Raw genomic sequence first — 21,507 nt, forward strand, 5'->3', positions numbered from 1 at the left:
AAAAATTGCAGAGGACAGAACACACCCAAACTCATTCTATGAGGCCACCAGCACCCTGATACCAAAACCAGACAAAGATACAACAAAAAAAGAAAATTACAGATCGATATCACTGATGAATATAGATGCAAAAATCCTCAACACAATACTAGCAAACAGAATGCAACATCACATTAAAAGGATCATACACCATGATCAGGTGTGATTTATCCCAGGGATGCAAGGAACCTTCAAAATACACAAATCAATCAGTGTGATACACCATATTAACAAATTGAAGAATAAAAACCATATGATCATCTCAATAGACGCTGAAAAAGCTTTTGACAAAATTCAACACCCATTTATGATAAAAACTCTCCAAAAAGTGGGCATAGAGGGAACCTACCTCAACATAATAAAGGCCATATACGACAAACCCACAACAAACATCATTCTCAATGGTAAAAAACTGAAACCATTTCCTCTAAGATCAGGAACGAGACAAGGATGTCCACTCTCACCACTATTATTCAACATAGTTTTCAAAGTCCTAGCCATGGCAATCAGAGAAGAAAAATAAATAAGAAGAATAAAAATTGGAAAAGAAGAAGTAAAACTCTCACTGTTTGCTGATGACATGATACTATACATAGAGAATCCTAAAAAGGCCACCAGAAAACTACTAGAGCTAATCAATGAATTTGCTAAAGTTGCAGGATACAAAATTAATGCACAGTAATCTCTCACATTCCTATACACTAATGATAAAAAATCTGAAAGAGAAATTATGAAAATACTCCCATTTACCATTGCAGCAAAAAGAATAAAATACCTAGGAATAAACCTACCTAGGGAGACAAAAGACCTGTATACAGAAAACTATAAGACACTGATGAAAGAAATTAAAGATGATACCAACAGATAGAGAGATATACCATGTTCTCGGATTGGAAGAATCAATATTGTGAAAATGACTATACTACCCAAAGCAATCTACAGATTCAATGCAATCCCTATTAAATTACCAACAGCATTTCTTATGGAACTAGAACAAATCATCTTAAAATTTGTATGGAGACACAAAAGACCCCGAAGAGCCAAAGAAGTCTTGAGGGAAAAACATGGAGCTGGAGTAATCAGACTCCCTGACTTCATACTATACTACAAAGCTACAGTAATCAAGACAATATGGTACTGGCACAAAAACAGAAACATAGATCAATGGAACACGACAGAAAGCCCAGAGATATACCTACATACCTATGGTCAACTAATCTATGACAAAGGAGGCAAAGATATACAATGGAGAAAAGACAGTCTCTTCAATAAGTGGTGCTAGGAAAACTGGACAGCTACATGTAAAAGAATGAAATTAGAACACTCCCTAACGCCACACACAAAAAGAAACTCAAAATGGATTAGAGACCTGAATGTAAGATGGAACACTGTAAAACTCTTAGAGGAAAACATAGAAAGAACACTCTTTGACATAAATCACAGCAAGATCTTTTTTGATCCACCTCCTACAGTAATGGAAATAAAAAGAAAAATAAACAAATGGGACCTGATGAAACTTCAAAGCTTTTGCACAGCAAAGGAAACCATAAACAAGACGCAAAGACAGCCCTCAGAATGGAAGAAAATATTTGCAAACGAATCAACGGACAAAGAATTAATCTCCAAAATACATAAACAGCTCATGCAGCTCAATATTAAAGAAACAAACAACCCAATCCAAAAATGGGCAGAAGACCTAAATAGACATTTCTCCAAAGAAGATACACATGTGGCCAAGAAGCACATGAAAAGCTGCTCAACATCACAAATTATTAGACAAATGCAAATCAAAACTACAATGAGGTATCACCTCACATCAGCTAGAATGGGCATCATCAGAAAATGAACAAACAACAAATGCTGGAGAGGGTGTGGAGAAAAGGGAACCCTCTTGCACTGTTGGTGGGAATGTAAATTGATACAGTCACTATCTGTAGTGACTGTAGGAGAACAGTATGGAGGTTCCTTAAAAAACTAAAAATAGAATTACCATATGATACAGCAATCCCACTACTGGGCATATACCCAGAGAAAACCATAATTCAAAAAGACACATGCACCCCAATGTTCACTGCAGCACTATTTACAATAGCCAGGTAATGGAATCAACCTAAATGGCCATCGACAGATGAATGGATAAAGAAGTTGTGGTACATATATACAATGGAATATTACTCAGCCATAAAAAGGAATGAAATTGCATCATTTGTTGAGACGTGGATGGATCTAGAGACTGTCATACAGAGTGAAGTAAGCCAGAAAGAGAAAAACAAATATTGTATATTAATGCATGTATGTGGAACCTGGAACAGTGGTACAGATGAACCGGTTTGCAGGGCAGAAGTTGAGACACAGATGTAGAGAACAAACGTATGGACACCAACGGGCGGAAACTGCGGTGGGGTGGGGATGGTGGTATGCTGAATTGGGTGATTAGGATTGACATGTATACACTGATGTGTATAAAATTGATGACTAATAAGAACCTGCAGTATAAAAAAACAAACAAACAAAGAAAACAACTAATACTAAACTTTCTTTGGGCTATTTGTATAGAAATATGTTAATATAAATGTTTCAGACATTACATGAAATTTCTAAAAATCTTATATGTTCTGGTATAATGTTATAAGTCATAATTCTAGTTATTACTTTAAAATGTATATCTCAGAAATAACTAAATTTCCTTGTCAATTTCATTATTATGAACTTTCATCAAATCTTTAACCATGGTCATTTTTAAGTCTTTTGTCCTTTGCAGACAGTTCTGGGTGTACTCTGATGCTTTTGCAAAAATGTTCCTGTTAAAGGTTTTCATCTTCAAAGAATTCATGGAAAAGACTCTGACAAGTATAGGTTTCTGGTAACTGACTATACTGCTCATCTGAATGAATAAGAATTTTCTGAACTCTAATGGAAAACTGATGAATTCATAAAAGTGCTAACAAAAATCAAGATAAAAAACTGAATTACATGGGACTGAGTGAACTGATGAGGATGATTATAATTTTTGTGACTTTCTTTTCGAATAAAATAAAATAAAATAAAAGCATCATAATTAAAGAAAATTTTCCTGTTTATGAATTACAGGTTTATGAATTATCTAGGTATTTCTAAGTTTTTTTTCAAAGAATAAATTGTGCTGCTATGTAGTTCCAAAAAAAAAGATGCTTAAAATTCTTCAGCACTGAGTGAAAACAATGATCAAAACTATGGACATATATCCCACACTCTCAAGTGCAGGAAATTTGAGTTTAGGAGAATGACATACACAATCTTACTTAATTCTTAATCTTGTTAGCAGTGCTAGAAGGTTTGCAATATTATCCCTGATTTACAGTTGAGAAAACTGGAATTAATAAGTGAAAAATTGACATTTTTATTGATGCCAAATCCGTGTAATTTCCACCACATCATACTCCCTTTTTAACAAGAAACTGTCTTTGTCTTCAGTCTATGTTTTCATACTAAACATAAAATGAAAATTGTGACGGTTATAAACTCCAGTATGTTGAACTTGGATGTAGGGGCTAGAGGGAAAGGTAGGGAACTAACATTGCAGTAATGTCTACATAGATCATAGAGTTGAATCCTTAAAGCCACTTAATCAATAGCTATCATTGTTCATGTTTTATAAATATTAATAGCTTCCCTTTTGAACATCTACTCTATTTCAAGTATGTTTTAAATCATTTACATTATTAAATAACTTAATCTTCAAAATAGTTATTCTGAAGTTGAAACAGCTTCCCACAGTAAAATTTCTCTTATTCCATCCTAAAAGTATTATATTATATAAAATATTATATCTATTATATCCATATTATACCTGTTTTAGATTTTGTACCATATATAATGATTAATTTTCTATTGAAATTGTTTACAAGATAAAATAATAAATTTAAATATATATGTATGTATATGTACATATGTATATATATACATCGACATACACACATATATACACGGAAAGAGAGAGTTTAGGTGCACAGGCTCAGAAGTCAGTAGACTGCCTGTGTTCAAATACAGCTCCACTTATACAGTGAAATACTGGGAAAATTCATTTATTAATTCAATTGTTAACTTAACAATTCATTATTGATCATAGCTATGTGTCAGGGTGTCTGGCACTGTTCTATGTACTTGACATTCATCAATGAACAAAAAGCTCTGCCCTCATGGAGCTGATCTTATAGCTGATGGCAGGTAAGCAATAAAACACTAAACATAATAAGTGAATTATATAGCATGATAGAAAAGTTAAATACTATGAGAGGAAAAAGAAAAAGAAAAGACAGTGGTTTAAGGAAGATGAGGAGTATGGGGTGGTAGAGAAGGCAAGTTGCAATATTAAATACACTAGTCAGGATAAGCCTCATGATAAGGTTGAGATTTGAGGAAAAAACAGGAGTGAATGTTAACCCAGAGGGTGCTATGAAGAAGCACAGGGAACAGGAAGACAAAAGGCCTAAGAGTGTGTGAGCGTTTGAGAAACAGGAAGGAATTCTCTGTGGCTAGAACAGAGTCACCCAGAGGGAAAAGAGTGGAACAAGTCCAAGTGGTAAGGGTGGGAGAGAGGTAAATATCAATAACATGGATCCTTGTAGACCATTGCAGGGACTTTGGCTTTCACTGCAGGGTTTTGAGCAGAGAAGGGACATGAGAAAAGACTGGTATAAAGAGGTGAGGGGGTTAAAACAGCAAGACCTATTGGAAAGTTAACTGCAGTATAATCCAATGAGAAATAATGGCAGCTCATACCAGGGCAGAAGCAGTGGAAGTGCTGAAAAGTGGTCAGATTCTGGATGTATGAACAATGACTTCTTAATGTGACTAACCCACCTCTGAAAGTCAGACTTTCTACCTCCAAATACTCTCTTTATTTTAAATTATTTAAACCGTAATGTATTATCAAAGCACAGTAACAAAAACATAATAAAAAGACTATACACAAGTAATAAATTACTATGTTAGAGAGCAAAATGCTTGTGATCACCAAACAGTAAATATGAATATTGACAATGATTTGTTTTGTCAGTAATTTCAACGGTTAGTACTAGAAAAATCCAAGGGGTCATTTGTTTTGTTGAAACTTTTTTTAAATTGAAGTATAGCTGATTTATAATATTGTGTTAGTTTCAGGTGTATAGCATAGTGATTCAGTATTTTTGCAGATTATATTCCATTATAGGTTATTACAAGATAATTGATATAAATCCCTGTGTTATACAGTAAATCCTTGTTGTTTATCTATTTTGTATTTAGAAGTTTGTATCTGTTAATCCTGTACCCCTAATTTGTCTCTTCTCCCTTATCTCTCCCCTATGGTAACTAAAAGTTTGTTTTCTGTCTATGAATCTGTTTTTGTTTTGTATATACATTCATTTGTATTATTTCTTAGATTTCACATATAAGTGATATCATATAGTATTTGTCCTTACCTGACTTATTTTACGAAGCATGATATTCTCTAGGTCCAACCACATTGGTTCAGTCAGTATTTAAATCTTTTTGATGGTTGAGTAATAACACACACATCTTCTTAATCCAAATGCCTATTGATGGGCACTTGGGTTGCTTCCATGTCTTGGCTATTGTAAACAGTGCTTCTATGAACACTGAGATGCATGTACCTTTTTGAATTAGTGTTTTCATATTGAAAATCCTTTTTTAAACGTCTCCACATGATTCTGACATTTTGTAAATTGTATTTGGAATGTATTCAAGATTTTTCCCACACATCAATTTGTTAAAATCTTAATTTTAAATATTGTGTTAAAGTATTTGTTGATATATCTTGTTAAAATGTTAAACATTTTATTGAATTGAGTTTTGGGAATGTGGGTATAATTTTTTCCTATGTAAAATTCATCTGAAAAGTGTTTTTTTGAGAGAGATATACATCCTCCCAAGTTTGACTTAAAAATCAAGAGGTGCTTGTTTTACTGAAAATGTCGAGTCTATTTTGAAGACATAAACAACAGGATTTTAATGGACAATGGACTAGAGATAGTGTGTAAGAGAAAGACGAGAGTCAGGGATAATTCTAGGATAACTGACTTAAGCAAACAGGAAAAATGGAATTACCATCACATGAAATGAGGAAGGTTATGGGGTGAAGTGAATCTGGGGGAGGTATGGTAAGGTGTACATCAAGATTTCCATTTAGAATACACTGAGTTAGAAATATCTACTAATATCTAATACAGATGTCAAGTACATGAATATTCTAGTCTTGAAAGTTAAAAAAAACTGGGGCTAGAGATGTAAATTTGAGACTCCAATGTATAATTGACATTTCAGGTTTTTAAAGATGAGAGTACCAAAAGCATGAAAGAAGATAGGAGAGAGAAGACAACTAAGCCTTGAGCACAACTATATTAAGATGCCTGGAGAAGAGAAAAACCATCAGAGACAGTGCCAGGCAGAATAACGTCTCCACAAAAATGTCTACATCCTAACGCCAAGAATCTATGAATATATTATGTCACAATAAAAGGGGGAATTAAGGTTGCTAACCAGCTGACTTTAAAACAAGAAGATTCTAATGGACTAGCTGAGGAATTCTTGAAAGTGGGAGTGAGAGGCATTAAGAGTCAGCGTCAAAGTGATGCAATGTGGGAAAAATTTGACCAATCACTCCTGGATTTGAAGATGGAAGGGGGCCACAAGCCAAGGAATGTGCTCAGCCTCTAAAAATGGGATATAACAGTATTTACTTCTATTTTCATGTTTCTCAACTTGAGCTGCATGTTAGAATAATCTTGGAAACAAAAAGTATCTCATGCCACCACCCCGCAGCCCCATCCTGAGAATCTTGTTTTTCTTATTTCATGAGAATCACCTCATGATTCTGATGTGTATCTAGGATTGAGACCCCTGCTCTGTAGGGTTTGTCCTGAGAATTATCTTAGATAATCAATGTAAAGTGCTTAGAACACACTTCCCAAGTGCTCGATTAATTCTGATCTATTTTAATGATCATTATTTTACAGTTGAAAAAATTAAACTTAAAGAGATAAGGAAACTTGCCTAAGATCACAGCTGATAGGAGGTAATGTCAGGTTTAACTTCAAACACCGGGACATTCTAGTAAATGAATCTGACCACAGAAACAAAAGAAAGATAGCAAATGAAAGTCCTTCTGATTTCAAATACATTTTTTTTATCAATAGTTGTTTATCCTGGGATTATTAAACAGCTAAAATGTTACATACTGATTTTATTCCAAAACATTTGTTTACTTATTTTTAATATTTTACAAGTAATGTGTTAAAATAATGTAAAATATGTTGAAGATGGCTGCTCCACAGTCCATCTTATTGTGTCCTTCTGAAAGTTTTGCATCATCAGATAGTACATTTCAAAAAAATTGTAGTTTCCACCAAAAGGAAGTTATGGTGGAAATGAACCCACTCAAACACCAATACTACCATTTACTATCTGGTTAACCTATGTCCTTAATAATGAACATAAAGATACAACAATAGCTAAGATTTATTGAGTTCTTGTAGAGTACTTTATATGTATTAAGTAATCTAATTTTCTCAATAATTCCATGAGTTAGATAATTTATTGCTCCATTTTTTTTCCAATGAGAACCTCACTGAACCAGTTACCTTATCTGTAAAATAAAGAGAATAATATTATAATGCCACAGAAAAACTGAAAATAGAAAGATAATGTGGGTTTTCTAATAACATACTAGAAGAAACAGAATCTGGATTTTTGGAGGAACAAAAGTTGCAAGAAAGATGCTTGAAATGATTCTTGCTAGTAGTGAAGCTGGAAAGCTAACTTGTGTGGGAAAGAAACAAGTGCCAATAAAAGGAAATACTTTCCAAAAAAATGAACTAATTTCCACAATCTCTACTCATTGTTTTGTGTCTGAACATTCAGAGAGGCTTTGTGCTTAAAGTGGAAGCATGCTAAGGTAACAACTATTGATACTAAAAGTTGTGGCCTATAGTTTCCAGGAAAGCAGGATCAAGGGCAGAGGAGTCTGAGCTACTGGGAAAGGGGTGAAGGATGGTAGCAATGCAGAAAAGGAAAGATCGCAGTTGACTCAGATAAAAGTCTGAAGGGAAATTCATGGTTACCTTCAAAAAATTAAGCACCATTTTTTTTCTAGTCTTGAACTTTGATGAGGCAAAAAGAACTCCTTCTTCCCTAGACCACAAAGCCCATTCTATTTCTGAATATAAACTACACTCCTTTCCCTAGTGATGGGTCCAGCATAGTTTGGGAGAGTACTGAAATACTGTACTGAATCCCTAGGAGATCTGTCAACGTTTCAGCCTGAACACAGAAGCGAGTACCTCTCAAGGACTCATAGGCTTACATGCAAATGGAGAAAAGGGCAATGATATCTGCTGACACGAAAAAGATTTTACAGTCTGAGTTATCTGAGAGTTCTCATCACATTGTTTAGTCTATATATTTACTAGTTGTTATAGGCATTGTTTATTATTTTTGCTAAGTTCAACTCCTAAATACAATTTTCTTCATAAGAGTACTTGTACATTATTTCAAATAAGAAAACAGGAATGTGCCATCTGACATTATGTCATAAACCAATTACATGAGAAATAGTCATGTAAAATAGTACTGAGATGGGTGTTAAATAATATCCATATTAAAGAGTTTTTTATTAGGATTAGAGATAATGCAGATAAAGCATCACACAGTTGTTTACATGTTTATAGCACCTGATACAGATATTAGTATTATTAGAGGGAGAGTATCATTTCAAGTAGAACAGAATTTGTAATTGCAAAAGTTTGCCTTGTAACTATAATAAAATCATAGAATCCAATTCCCCAGGTAAAATAAATAAGTATTAAATAACAAAAAACGCTTCCTCAGGAAGAATCATATCTGGAAATAAACTGAACAAGAAATTCTATGCCAAAATATTATGGGAGTACCTGTCTATCTGCTAGGCACCTCCTACCTGGTAGACATATTTCTAACAGGTCCTTCAACCACAGTCTCATATTTTTCTCATTATCTTTTTCTTGGAGGTCTTGACTGAAAATACTAACCAGATGCAAGTCTGTTTGTGCTCCATCAGAGTAAATCCAATATTCAAAGTACCAAATTCCTTACCTGATATAAACTCCTCCTTGTTTCCAAGTGTAAAACTATTGAAATATACTCTCTAGCATGCATGTAAACATTCCTCCAAAATTTGTATAAAAGCAGCTGACAATTTAAAATTTTCATGTCCCTTCTTTACTTTAGACACCAAATTCACAGTGTCATTTCAGTTCACATGTAAATTGTGAATAAAGTACAGTAAGTCCCCTACATATGAACAAGTTCCATTCTGAGAGCAAGTTTGTAAGTCCAATTTGTTCGTAAATCCACCAAACTTAGGCTAGGTACCCAACTAACACAATAGGCTATATAGTACTGTTCTGTAATAGGTTTATAATACTTTTCACGCAAATAATACATAAAAAATAAACACAAAAAATAAAACATTTTTAATCTTATATAGTACAGTACCTTGAAAATTACAATACAGTACCATACCTTGAAAAGTACAATACAGTACCAGCTACATCACCACTGCTTTTATGCTTGCTTCTGGACATCCTGGGCTGGAAATAAAGATACTGTACTACTGTACTCTATACAGTATTGTACAATAAAGTACACAAAAGCACAACCACTTTTAGAAGACGCATGCATGTGACAGTGTACGCCAAACACGTGAACTAACTTACATGATTAGACATGGGAACGCGTGTTTGCATCTTTGAAAGTTCGCAACTTGAAGTTTCACGTGTAGGAGACTTACTGTACAAAGATTCACTCTCTACACATTTATAAAACCATATCACCTCTTCCCTTTTCCTATATGCATAGTGTTTCCAATCACAGCAGTGTCATTGCTCATGCAAAAATCTGCACCTGTGACCATTTACAAAAATCGTAAGTTAGTATGTACTAGAAATCAGAATATTCATGAGTTGTGCATGATATTTTTTCGAAACTAATGCAAACTAAGAGACTGTAGAAAAAGCCCATTATTTGAATATAATATTCTGTAAAAAAAAACCAAACAACATACACACACACAGTTTGGCCTTTTCTTATCAATTGTAGGTACCATTTTCAGGATGTGATGTTTTTGTCAAAGTTAAGATAGGAAAATAAAAGCCATGCCTACCAAGTCTATTTTCATACTATCTTCTCTCATCAGTATTCTGAAGGGTTTTTTTTTCTCCCTGAAGAATCGCTGTCACTTTTCACATTTTAACACCCAGCCATCAACTCTTCCACAAATGCAATCACACCAGGAATTTCTTTATCTGCATGTGTCAAAAGGAAAATGTAAAAGATGTGTACTTCATGACATAATAACTTTCTACAAATTCATAATGGAATTCTGCAACCTTTGGAGATATTTCTTTTCTCAGACTGAGCCAATAGTTGAGTCGTTCATATATGCAAGTTTGCAACTTTGTGTTTCATTTTGAGCTTTCCTTTATTTTTCAGATCATCTCTATTTCTATGATGTCTATCCAGAAGCTACCTTAGAAGATGTCTTTATTCTCTATTTGTGCTATAGAAAAATGCAATTTGTTCAGAACTTTAATTTCTTAGGCTGAACATTAGAATATAAAGGTGACTTCAAAATGGTTTAACATATCACCTATCTAGCCTAAAATAAAATTCCAGTTTGAATAAACAAGTGCTTTATTTTTAGATGAAGAATATGGCCTCTAAAAATCTGCTGCTGGACCTAGAATCCGACCATCAGGACTACTGTGTACAACTGTGTAGAGTGTGCACTTCATAAACACTAAGGGCTGGGTACACCTGGTATACAAACCGGATGCCCTTCTTCTAAGCCAGGATATCACAGGATTGTTGTGAGTGTTGAGATTATGCATGCCAAGTCCAAAGCTTGGAACACAGAAAATGGTTTTATACATTTCCTACTAGTACTGTATTGAATTACCACAAAATTGGTGTCTTAAAACAACATAGATTGGGCTTCCCTGGTGGTGCAGAGGTTGAGAGTCCGCCTGCCAATGCAGGGGACACGGGTTCGTGCCCTGGTCCGGGAAGATCCCACATGCCGCGGAGCGGCTGGGCCCGTGAGCCATGGCCGCTGAGGCTGCGTGTCCGGAGCCTGTGCTCCGCAACGGGAGAGGCCACAACAGTGAGAGGCCCGGATACCGCAAAAACAAACAAAAAAAAAACCAAACTTGGTTCTTGGTCACTAAAATTCAATGTTTCCACAAGGAAAGACATTTAAATATTTTACAGTTTGGTTAATATGATCTTTTAAAATAAATTTATTGAAATAATGGAATCAAGAAAACAGTAGAATATTGGCTGTCACTGCTGGAAATTCTTACCAGGAACCTAACATCACTGGATTTAGCTTAAGGAGTTTTATGAAGGTCATTCTTGACTGTGGAACAATTTAATAAATTATAAGATCCTGAGGTTCCTTACAAATACAGAGAGCCTTTAGATTATTTTAGTCACTAACTCTAAGCCGTCATTTACTTTTGGCATTGACTATAAAGACTATTTTTATTTATTTTTTTAGGATGTGTATAATATTTGGAATCACATATATTTGTAAGCAATAATGAGTTTTTATTTTTTTGCTGAGTTTTTTAATTATAAGAAAAAGATATTTAAATATGGGCTACTGCTGCTGTAATTTATTTGTCACTTCAAATGAAGACATATATTGTTTTACCTATTATTATATCCTATTTTTTTTATAGTTTAGTTTATGTACTAAACTTTATACTGTATTTTCATTCAATATTCTTCATCAAAAGCTATTCTAATATTCAGTAAAGCTTGAAGGCAATCTTTATTTGTATTAACTCTTTGTCTATTTACGTAGAGAAATGCAATGTAATTAGTAAATTATAAATGAAACTACTAATTTCATTATGGGGGAAATGCTTCTGCCTTCAAAACCCAACTTAAGCTTTCTGAGGGATTTGAAATTTTATTTGTTCACTATTATCAGCCATTTGGATTTGGAAAGGATTTTCAGTTTCCAATAGGGTCAAATGCAAACATTTGTACTCATTTTATTTATCCAATTAATCACTGATAATGGTAAGGACTTCTGGCATAAAAAGATACTGGGAACATTAAAGTGTTAGTGTATATTTTCATTTCTGTATTAACTTCAACTTCTAGCAATTATTCCTCAGGCCGATTCCCCCAAGTCTTTCTTATAGGTCTTATTTTTTTAGTTTGTTGTTTGTTTTAGAAAATAAGAATAGTTCATTTCTACTCAGTTACTTGAGCAAAAATAACCAGGAAGCTCTTCAGAGCTAGACACTGACTTGTTGCCAGGACACCTGATAACTGGTCCTGATGCTATCATGTCAGCCATTTGCTCCTGAGTCTCTGTTTCCTCATCTAGAAAATGAGGAAGGTATCTGCATGGCCTACCACTAGAAAATCATGTCTGCGAAGACCACAATGCAAAGTATAAAGCCCCTGGAAGTATAAGTGAGTGATAGCATTTCCACTGACCTTGAGTCCTAAATCACAGGACCTTCCTAAAATAAAAAGTTTCTCCACATATTTCTAAGAAATACCATATTCAGGTGCAGAGTGATTCACCATGCATAAGAAACCATAAGATGGGTTTGCCAAGCTAAAAGGGGCTGGGGGGGGCGGTTTGAAGACATATATTATTTGATAAGTTTGTCCAGAAGGACAATGAATGATAATGTATATGTGCAAGATCATGTTCTCAGCCTATACAGTGCTATCATCTAATAAATGTACCCTTTTCTTAAACAGAGTACACAAAGGTACATGTCTAAGACAATATTTTTACAAAGTACACACAGACTAGTAATTCATACAACTTACATTTTCACTTTTTGTCCACTTGACAAGCCTCTAAAAGAGTAAGATTTGATTTCAGTATTTTCAACTTGTGTTTAAATGCAAGCATGTATGTGTGTATACACACACACACACACACACACACACACACACACACACACACACACACACAATGTACTGAGCAACAGTCAATTAGCAAACCTTCCAAGTTCCTAAGGTGTGCACAGGAACAAACGAGCTGCAATGGCAGCAGCAGAAATGAGAGACCGATCTCAAACATCCAGCCTCCCTCACACAGTAGCTAACACAACTAAAACACAACTACCTTGATTAAAGTAAATAAAGATCACAACTCTAAGACTTGAAAAAGAAAATGTTTTGGCTTTTTACTGACTCACTGATTTAAATAAAATCTTAAAAAAAAATTTCTCCTAGAGCCATTATTTGACTCTTCAAAAACAAGAAAGGAGATATACTTCCCTTTGCAGGTTAGAGACTGCAAAGCTCACAGAAAGATGAGGTTAGAATGAGGTCAGTGTCAGAGATCAATAAATACTACTCCATGCCTTTCACTTTGAAGGCCTCCAAAGTACACAGGGCTCATTCAGGTGCCTCAAACCCCTCGCCCAGATCAGTCCTGAAATACCCCTAATGCCATTTCTGAACAGCATATCGTATAACCTTTTTTTCTTTCTGCTCAGATATTCATTCTCTGTGGTAATGCTCACTACAGGATAGCTACACTTTTATACACATATTCTTTTTCCAATTAGAGTCAAGTCACAGCTATGATAACTAAAATCTTAAAAACAGTGGAATAAAAAGAAACATTAACTCTTTAAAATGAGTTTGAAGAAGAAAATACTCAAAAAGAGTCTTCTGTGGCTGTTTTTAAAGAAAGGACAAAAGAAAAGCTGTAAAATGCAAAATATCAGAAATTTGTTCAGTAGGCCAAAAGTATTTATTCAGGGATATATTACTGTAAAAAAAAGTTGAAGGTGACATTCCACCAAATCATTTAGCCAGCATCTTTCATGTGTCTGTTCCAAAATTTCCAGGACCAAATTTACGAAAAAGCACAACAGAGTTCCAGATAAGAACCTCCTTCTCACATGCTATGATTCACACTGCAAAGCATTTCAAACGAGTCCTGTGAAATAACTGAGCTCTTCCCTCAGCAAAGAATAGATGATCAGAAAAATCTTAATTACATCATTCTCTCCATCCTGTTTTTAGATATATTTCCTATTTCAGTTCACACTGGGGAAGGCAACACCTACAGGGAAGAAGGGTATGCAAACCTTTGGGCAACATGACAGCTTGTCAGAAATCTATCTTGTGTTGCAAGACAGAACGAGAACAACAAGGTTTGTCTGACATTCTCCATCTCAGCAACTAAAGGACGATGTAACTTTTTCTACTGGGGTTGTTATTTCCCAGGGGACAGAAAACCTTTTCTAATGTACTACATCTAAAATGCTTCCTAGAGATCATGCACAGAACATCACTACAAAATGAAAAATCTGTTTTTAAAGGAAATTTTTCATTGATTTCAGTTTTGCTCTACTGAGTAAACTAGACCTTCCCTAGCTCTGGGAACTTTCTTTTGTTCAACCTGCCTTTAACTGATAGAAATCCAAAGTCCAAGGTTTTATAAATCATTTTCTTATTCCTTCCCTCCCCTCTCTTCACAACCCTGATACCTTAAATACCTTCACAGCAAACATAATTAATCAATTGCAAGGCAAAGAGAAAGGATCATTTATAGGTAAAGTGTCAGGTATTTACTGGACAACCATTGAAAAATACCTTCCTATAGTAAAATCAGTTGTTTATAATGGGGTAAATAGGAAGGTAGAGAGAGACCATAACCTACCCATATTTGGAGTAATCAATTTGAAACAGGACTCACATTCTACACACTGCTGCTATTTATACAAGCCATGAAAAGTAGTGTAAAACTGCAGAGCTGGAAAGAAATTATGTTTGGCTAAGGAACAAATAAAATGAAAGTATATAAAAATTATGACTAGAAATGTAAAATGAGTTTGATATTGTATCATGTTTTATTTTTATACATACTACTAGCAGATGTGCTATCACTAATACATTGGTCTAATACACTGGTCACAATGTGAACAGCTGATTTAAAGTCTTGTCGTTTATTCTATCTATAAGATTGATTTTATTCTTTTATTTAAACTGGACACTAACTTGATAGGTATAAAATCAAGATTCAATATCTAATCGATAAAAATCTTCCATGAAAATAGAAACAGTTACCATTTCATTTCTTTTCTGCCCAATTGTAATCCTCCCTTCTCCTAAATAAGTGGGTTACCATAAATTTTTTGGTTTTTTTTCCCTAAAGATAGGAAAACTTGTCCTAATGTTTCTAATTCCTACGAATATGGATGAGAAATCCAGGCTTAACCTGTGGGTATAAACTCAAAGAATATATTTTGACAACTTTCCTGTTTTAGTGAATATTTATACATGGGAATCTCTTTCCAGAGGAGATCTTAAGCTGCACAGATGCCCACCCACATGGTATTCTCTGATCATCTCTGGAAATGACAAATGCATTTTACTAAATGAAAGTCAATTGCCTCACCCATAAAGGTGAAAAGGAGACAATTAATAGGAGAGGCTTAGTGACTATGACTTAGTTAATGATTGGGAAGCTCTCTCAAACACATAAAAGAGAAGGAAAAGACTTCTTCAGAATGTCTGTGGTGTGTTTTGCTAGTCATCTTAATTGATTTCTCACATCAAAAAGCAAATGTGCAAAGAAGACAAAAGCAGAGGGCTACACCTCCAACATTATGCACCATTAGCTGAGCACTTCTCCATTTTAATGTTCCTATAATTGATTGGGCGGCCCCAGACAAGTACAAAGAGCAAATGATTGCAAGTACAGGGTAGCTCTGACTCCTTGAAAAACTGCATGCACCTTATGAATACTTTCTTTAGAAAAAAGCTTCCCCTGGGCACTTTATTTCAGCTGTTAGTGCAAGTAAACCCCTCGCTGATGTCAATGGGCACTTTGCTTCTCTGGGTATCAGAGCTAAATGAATGGTTAAGAAGTCAGAGTATATAAATATCCTCAAAGACTTTGGAAACTGCAGAAAAGGGCAGAGCAACATCATAATTGACAGCTAGATCTCTCTCTCTCAATGTTGAAGCTATTTTTACAAGACATAACACTACATAAAAATCTCCATCTCTCACAATTATTTCCCTAAAGTTTACATGGATTTATGTATGTTCACATGTGTTGGTATAACCCATTTTACAGAGAAAAACAAAAAACACAACAAAAACCCTTGCTGTTTGAGATTAGTCCTGAGATATATGATGTAAGAAACGCTAGTATAATCATAGCATTTAGTAGTTAAAGCTCTTATGGCTGTTTCTCAAATAAAATTTGTATTCGGGTTGCCAACATATAAATGTCCTATTTTTGCTCACGGGATTGACGATGGAAGAAAGTAGAGCTTGCCACTTTCAAAGAAAGTTCAATATACCAGTTTAAATCAGAACTTAATACCAACTTTAGTATTCCAGGTCTGCTGTTTAAAGGAATATGGGGCATGCACTTTTGTATTCCATCATTGTATTTCTCACATGGATTTTTCCCCATCTTTGTTTTTGACAACTTGCCTTTTCTTTTCGTGTTTGCCTAGTCAGACTAACAGTTTTTGTAAACTGATGATTTCAGCTCCCTTATTATTCCACATTACACTGCTGCACACTGCCAGTCAAACATTATCATTTTTTTCACTCCAGCTGTGCTGAACCACAAATAGATATGAAGCAATTGACCTTGTTAATCACTGACTTGTATGATGCTTTACTACCCACTGTTTTGTGCCACTAACTTCACTTCACACATCTTCTAAAGTCATGACCTTTGTAGGAGATATTACTGTCCAAGCAAGTTTTAGAAAAGTATAACATTAAATACAATATGGCCAGTGTTATGAAAATATCAAAGATAAACAGATTTTTCTTGTCTAAGAGCAAAGGAACTAAGACTGCTTGCTTTCTAAAAGAAAAACATAGAAATAACTTTGGGCCATTTCGAAAAGACTATTGTGCATAGTTATTTCTAACATTTTTAAAGTACTGATTTAACTTGCTTGTTTGTTTGCTTATGTGTTTATTGCAAACACAGCTAATGCTTTCTGTTTTAGTGACTCTTCCAGTGAACGGTCAGATGGTGATGGTACAATGGATTTCAAACATTCGAAATAATTAGGAATGGAAGTCATAAATAAATAAAATCTATCATTGAATTCTGTCATAATCTATAATTTTGGAAGCAGGCATTTTACCTTCAAACTGACATACCCTTTACATAATTATGAAAAATATGTGAAACCATAGCATTTGTAAGAGTAGTAAAAGGCTTATTAGTGGAGTTACAAATATCAATCAAATATTAATGACGTAGTCAATATTTGCAAGATGTCACTGAGAAAATCATAGTCAAGCTATACAAATGTAGATATAATATGTGTTAATAATATATTTCCTCTTTTAGTTAGTGACCACTTTTAGGGCAGAGTTTTATTATCCACTGCATTTCATGAGTATGTGATAATGATGGTCCATAGAGAGACTACTTCATTGCACAGCAGTATAAATAAGAAATCTGGTATCATTAAATATTATTAAAATACTAATTGTATCAATCAGTCAATGTTAAGCCAGGAAAAGAGAGTTAAAACTATAGTGGGGAAAATAGAAATTACTGCTGGAAAAATTGAGGTGTGGAAGACAGGAGTTGGAGAAATAAAGAAAGTTACTCACCATCACAGCCTCTACACTGACTTGATTGGGCAACTCGGAGCTTGCAGGAAAATTCCTCCAGCCATACTCTTCTGGCTGCTGAAGTGGACCCACAAAAGGAGAGCTCATGGAGAGGTCTTTGGAAGCTGTCATTTCTATTGAAAGCGTACTCTAGTGCTTGAGGCCACTGTTGTTTAACTAGACTAGTAGTGGGGAGGATGATCTGGAAGCTGGAGACTGCCAGGCATCTATACATCAACCTTCTGAGAGCAATGGCTTCTGCTATACTTCCATCTTCCAATCTCATGCAAATTCCTCCCTCAGTCAGTGCCAACCTGAAACCAATAAGGAAAAGGAATTGTGGTAAATATTTTTCTAGCTTTAGACTGGGACAGTAACTACAAGTTGACAAAACACAATCCAGCACAGTCCAACCTCCTGTCAACTTGATATCCACACATACATATTTTAATCATATCTAATTCTAAGTAAAACAGTAGCAAAATTATGATTCCACTAAAAGAGTACAACTATATTCATAAAACCAAAAATACAGTGGCTATCTTTTTAAAGGAAGATGCAAAACATCCTGTATGTCTTTTTTCCACCTGTATGTCTGTTTTTCCACTCCAAGTAGGACTCATCCTTCTTACCTGGATTTTCCCCATTCTTTCCTTTTTTAAATTTTTTTTATTTTATTGGAGTGTAGTTGATTTACAGTGTTGTGTTACTTTCAGGTGTACAGCATAGTGATTCAGTTATACATATATTCATTCTTTTTTCAGATTCTTTTCCATATATGTATTACAGAATATTGAGTAGAGTTCTCTGTGCTATACAGTAGGTCCTTATTGGTTATCTCTCCATTCTTTCCTTTTGATAATCAACTTGAGTAATAGTTCTTCACTAAGTTGGCTCATACCTCTCCTTCAGTATCCTGTACTTACATATTGAGATTTAAGGTTAATCATTATCAATTAATATTTTATTAGGTGAGAGGGTGATACAAGAAAGAAAAAGATTTTCAAGTGACTCTCAACTTCTTTACAAGTTCAAGTTTGGGGTATTGGTTAAAGATCCTTAACTCTATTTTGTGCTAATTCAAGTTAACTTTTTTTTTTACCAGACTTAGAATTTGTCTATTTATACAAATCAAATAAAAGGCTATATGGTAGGGTACCCATCTATTTCAGTAGTAGAGACACCTGAATCAATTAGTCAAAGTCAAAGATTCCTGAAGGTCAAACCATTCTGACTAACTGTATCAACCCTGCTATCCATACAGTAATCATGCCTACCATTTCACTGCAGGTTAATTGTTGCCACTTGGTCCCTGCCACTCTGGGATCCCATTATCCCACTGAATTCAGAGTGCCCATTTTAGTGGCAACTTCTCCCACTGTCATTGCTGATCTTCAGGAAACAGTCACCTCAGAGCTCTTCAAGGATGCTTATGCTCCTCTTAATAATATATTTGTCAAAGATTCTGTGTCCACCTGGAGGACACAGGAGAGGATTGAAGAGCAGAGCAGGCCATATGTAGTAAATACATCCTAGCATCCAATCTCTCTAAACCTTAGTGTGTCTTTCTCTACCATATATCAAGGAAATTCTGACACGTCAACTTAATTTACCTTTGTGTCCAGAGTCCAGTGAACCAATCCAAGAAACTGCTAGATCCACTCCAAGTTTCTCAAGTTAATTAATTACCTCCACAATTTCTAGTTAAGTGTGGTTATATTAATGAATTCAGTCCACTCCAACATCACATCCTTCTATCCCCTCCTTCTACTTTTAGGATATGTTCTCATACATATGCCTCTTCAACTGTAAAAGTCTTGCAATTAGTTTGGTGCACAAGATAACTCTTACTAATGACATTGTGTACCCAACATCCTAAAGCCTAGGAAAATCTGAGTCTGCTTATAGATCTAGAAGCCACAGAGGTGCTGGAGTATATCTTGAGGCACTGCAGAATTTTCTATTCTATTAGTTTCCTAAGGCTGCTATTAAAAAAAAAAAAAAAAAAAAAGGACTGCAAACTTGGTAGATTAAAACAACAGAAATGTACTTCTCAACAGTTCTGGAGGCCAGAGGTCTAAAATCAGTTTCAATCACCAAAATCAAGGTGTCTTCTCCTTCTGGAGGTTCTCAAAAAGAATCCATTTCTTGCTTCTCCTAGTTTCTAGTGAATGACAGCATTCCTTGCCTTGTGGCTGCACCACTTCAATCTCTGCCTCTATCTTCACATCACCATCCCCTCTTCTTTCTATGTGGTGGGGTATCTCACTGTACCTCTCTCTTATAAGGCCATTTGTCATGTTATAGCATTTAGGGTCCACCCAGATTATCCTGGATTATCTCCTCATCTCAACATTCTTAACTTAATCATATCTACAAAGACCTTTCTTCCAAATAAGTAACATTTAAAGGTACCAGGGATTAAGACCTGATATCACTGGAGGACATTTTTCAGCCTATTATACCTACCAAATATTTATTTATTTACTTATAAGTGGTCATTACAGTTTATTTAGGCAGGAGTTGGCTACCCTCTTCCTGCTAGGGTATACTAACAGAAAAGATTTTTCAGAATTTAGAGTGTTAAATTTTACTGTGATCTTATGTCTGCAATCCCATATTCCGCATGTTACTATTCCCCGATCAATATTCTAAGTTTAACATGAGACCCTGCAAGGCTGTAATTTTAATTAACAGAAGAATTTAACCACAAAAGGAACAAATGTAGGTTTGGTTTCATAAATATTAAACCTGTGATTAACAGGGGATAAGGGTATATTTCAGAACAAACAGAAATTTGCTAGTACTCTGGTCTTTAGATGGAAATGTAAAGCTGTGAGTTCATCATTTTTCCTCCTTCAAATTTTCCAGTGCTCTTATAGGAAACCAACCCCAAACACCTTATGCTCTTTATTTCCACTATAATTTTAAATGGCAGCAGCTATGTGGTCATATAAAGCCTAGATATCTACAAACCTTTGACTCCAGATAATTAAAAGTAATGATTTCAGTAACTATTTTGTCACTAACTGTCATGGACTCCCAGTGTTTCACTTACCACTGGCAAAGGGGCTATTAATGTCTTTAAATCCATCAGATCAAAAAACAAATTCCAGAATCACAGCCTTAAGGTTCTGCCCCCAAGGAACTGATACATAAAATCTCTGTTAGGGCTCATTCAGGAAACCACAGCCACAGAAGATACTGTGCAAATAGGTAGTTTGCTATAGGAATTACAATGTACACATATATAAGAGGACATGAGGAAGTTAGAATTCTGGAAAAGGGGATGTCAAAGGACCAGAGAGTCACTATCCATGATACTTGCAGCAGCAGTCTGTGTGAATAAGTCAGAGCTTACAGGAAAATCCCAGAAACAGTGCACATCTGGCTATCAAAGTGGTAGCACTAAGAAGATGGAGGAGAAAAGACATGCAAAGATCCTGGAAGTTTTCTCTCTACAGAGTACAATCAAGCCCTTGGTAATTAGCTTAAGACCTCTGTTCATTATCAAGGCCAACAGTCCGGAAGACAAGCTAGAAGCTAGAGCCTGCTGACACCATCTCTGATAAATATAACTTGCTGAGAGTAGTGGTTTCCACTTCAGTTTCACTTTTCAAATCATGCACAAGTTATATTCTTGGCTAACTGCAACCTAGAAACATAAGGGAAGAGGATTCTGAGAAATATAACTCCTAGCCATACACAAAAGCGGTAATATTAAGTTCACAAAACAGACTCCAGAACACTAACCATATTGTAAATAGAGTTTCAATTACAAAAACAAAAAGAGGGGAGACCTTC

At 34.9% G+C, this 21,507-nt stretch overlaps 1 long non-coding RNA gene across 1 annotated transcript in view; it reads right to left on the reverse strand.

Annotated features, from left to right (window-relative positions):
- Window positions 1-17,712: 17,712 nt before the first annotated feature.
- LOC117196906 (uncharacterized) overlaps window positions 17,713-21,507 on the reverse strand; it is a 248,940-nt gene continuing 245,145 nt past the window's right edge. The window contains exon 3 of the long non-coding RNA XR_004477333.2: window positions 17,713-18,017. This is a non-coding gene — a long non-coding RNA (uncharacterized LOC117196906). The remainder of the gene's footprint in view (window positions 18,018-21,507) is intronic.

The sequence above is a fragment of the Orcinus orca genome, chromosome 11 (assembly GCF_937001465.1).
Source record: "Orcinus orca chromosome 11, mOrcOrc1.1, whole genome shotgun sequence".
Lineage (NCBI taxonomy): Eukaryota > Metazoa > Chordata > Mammalia > Artiodactyla > Delphinidae > Orcinus > Orcinus orca.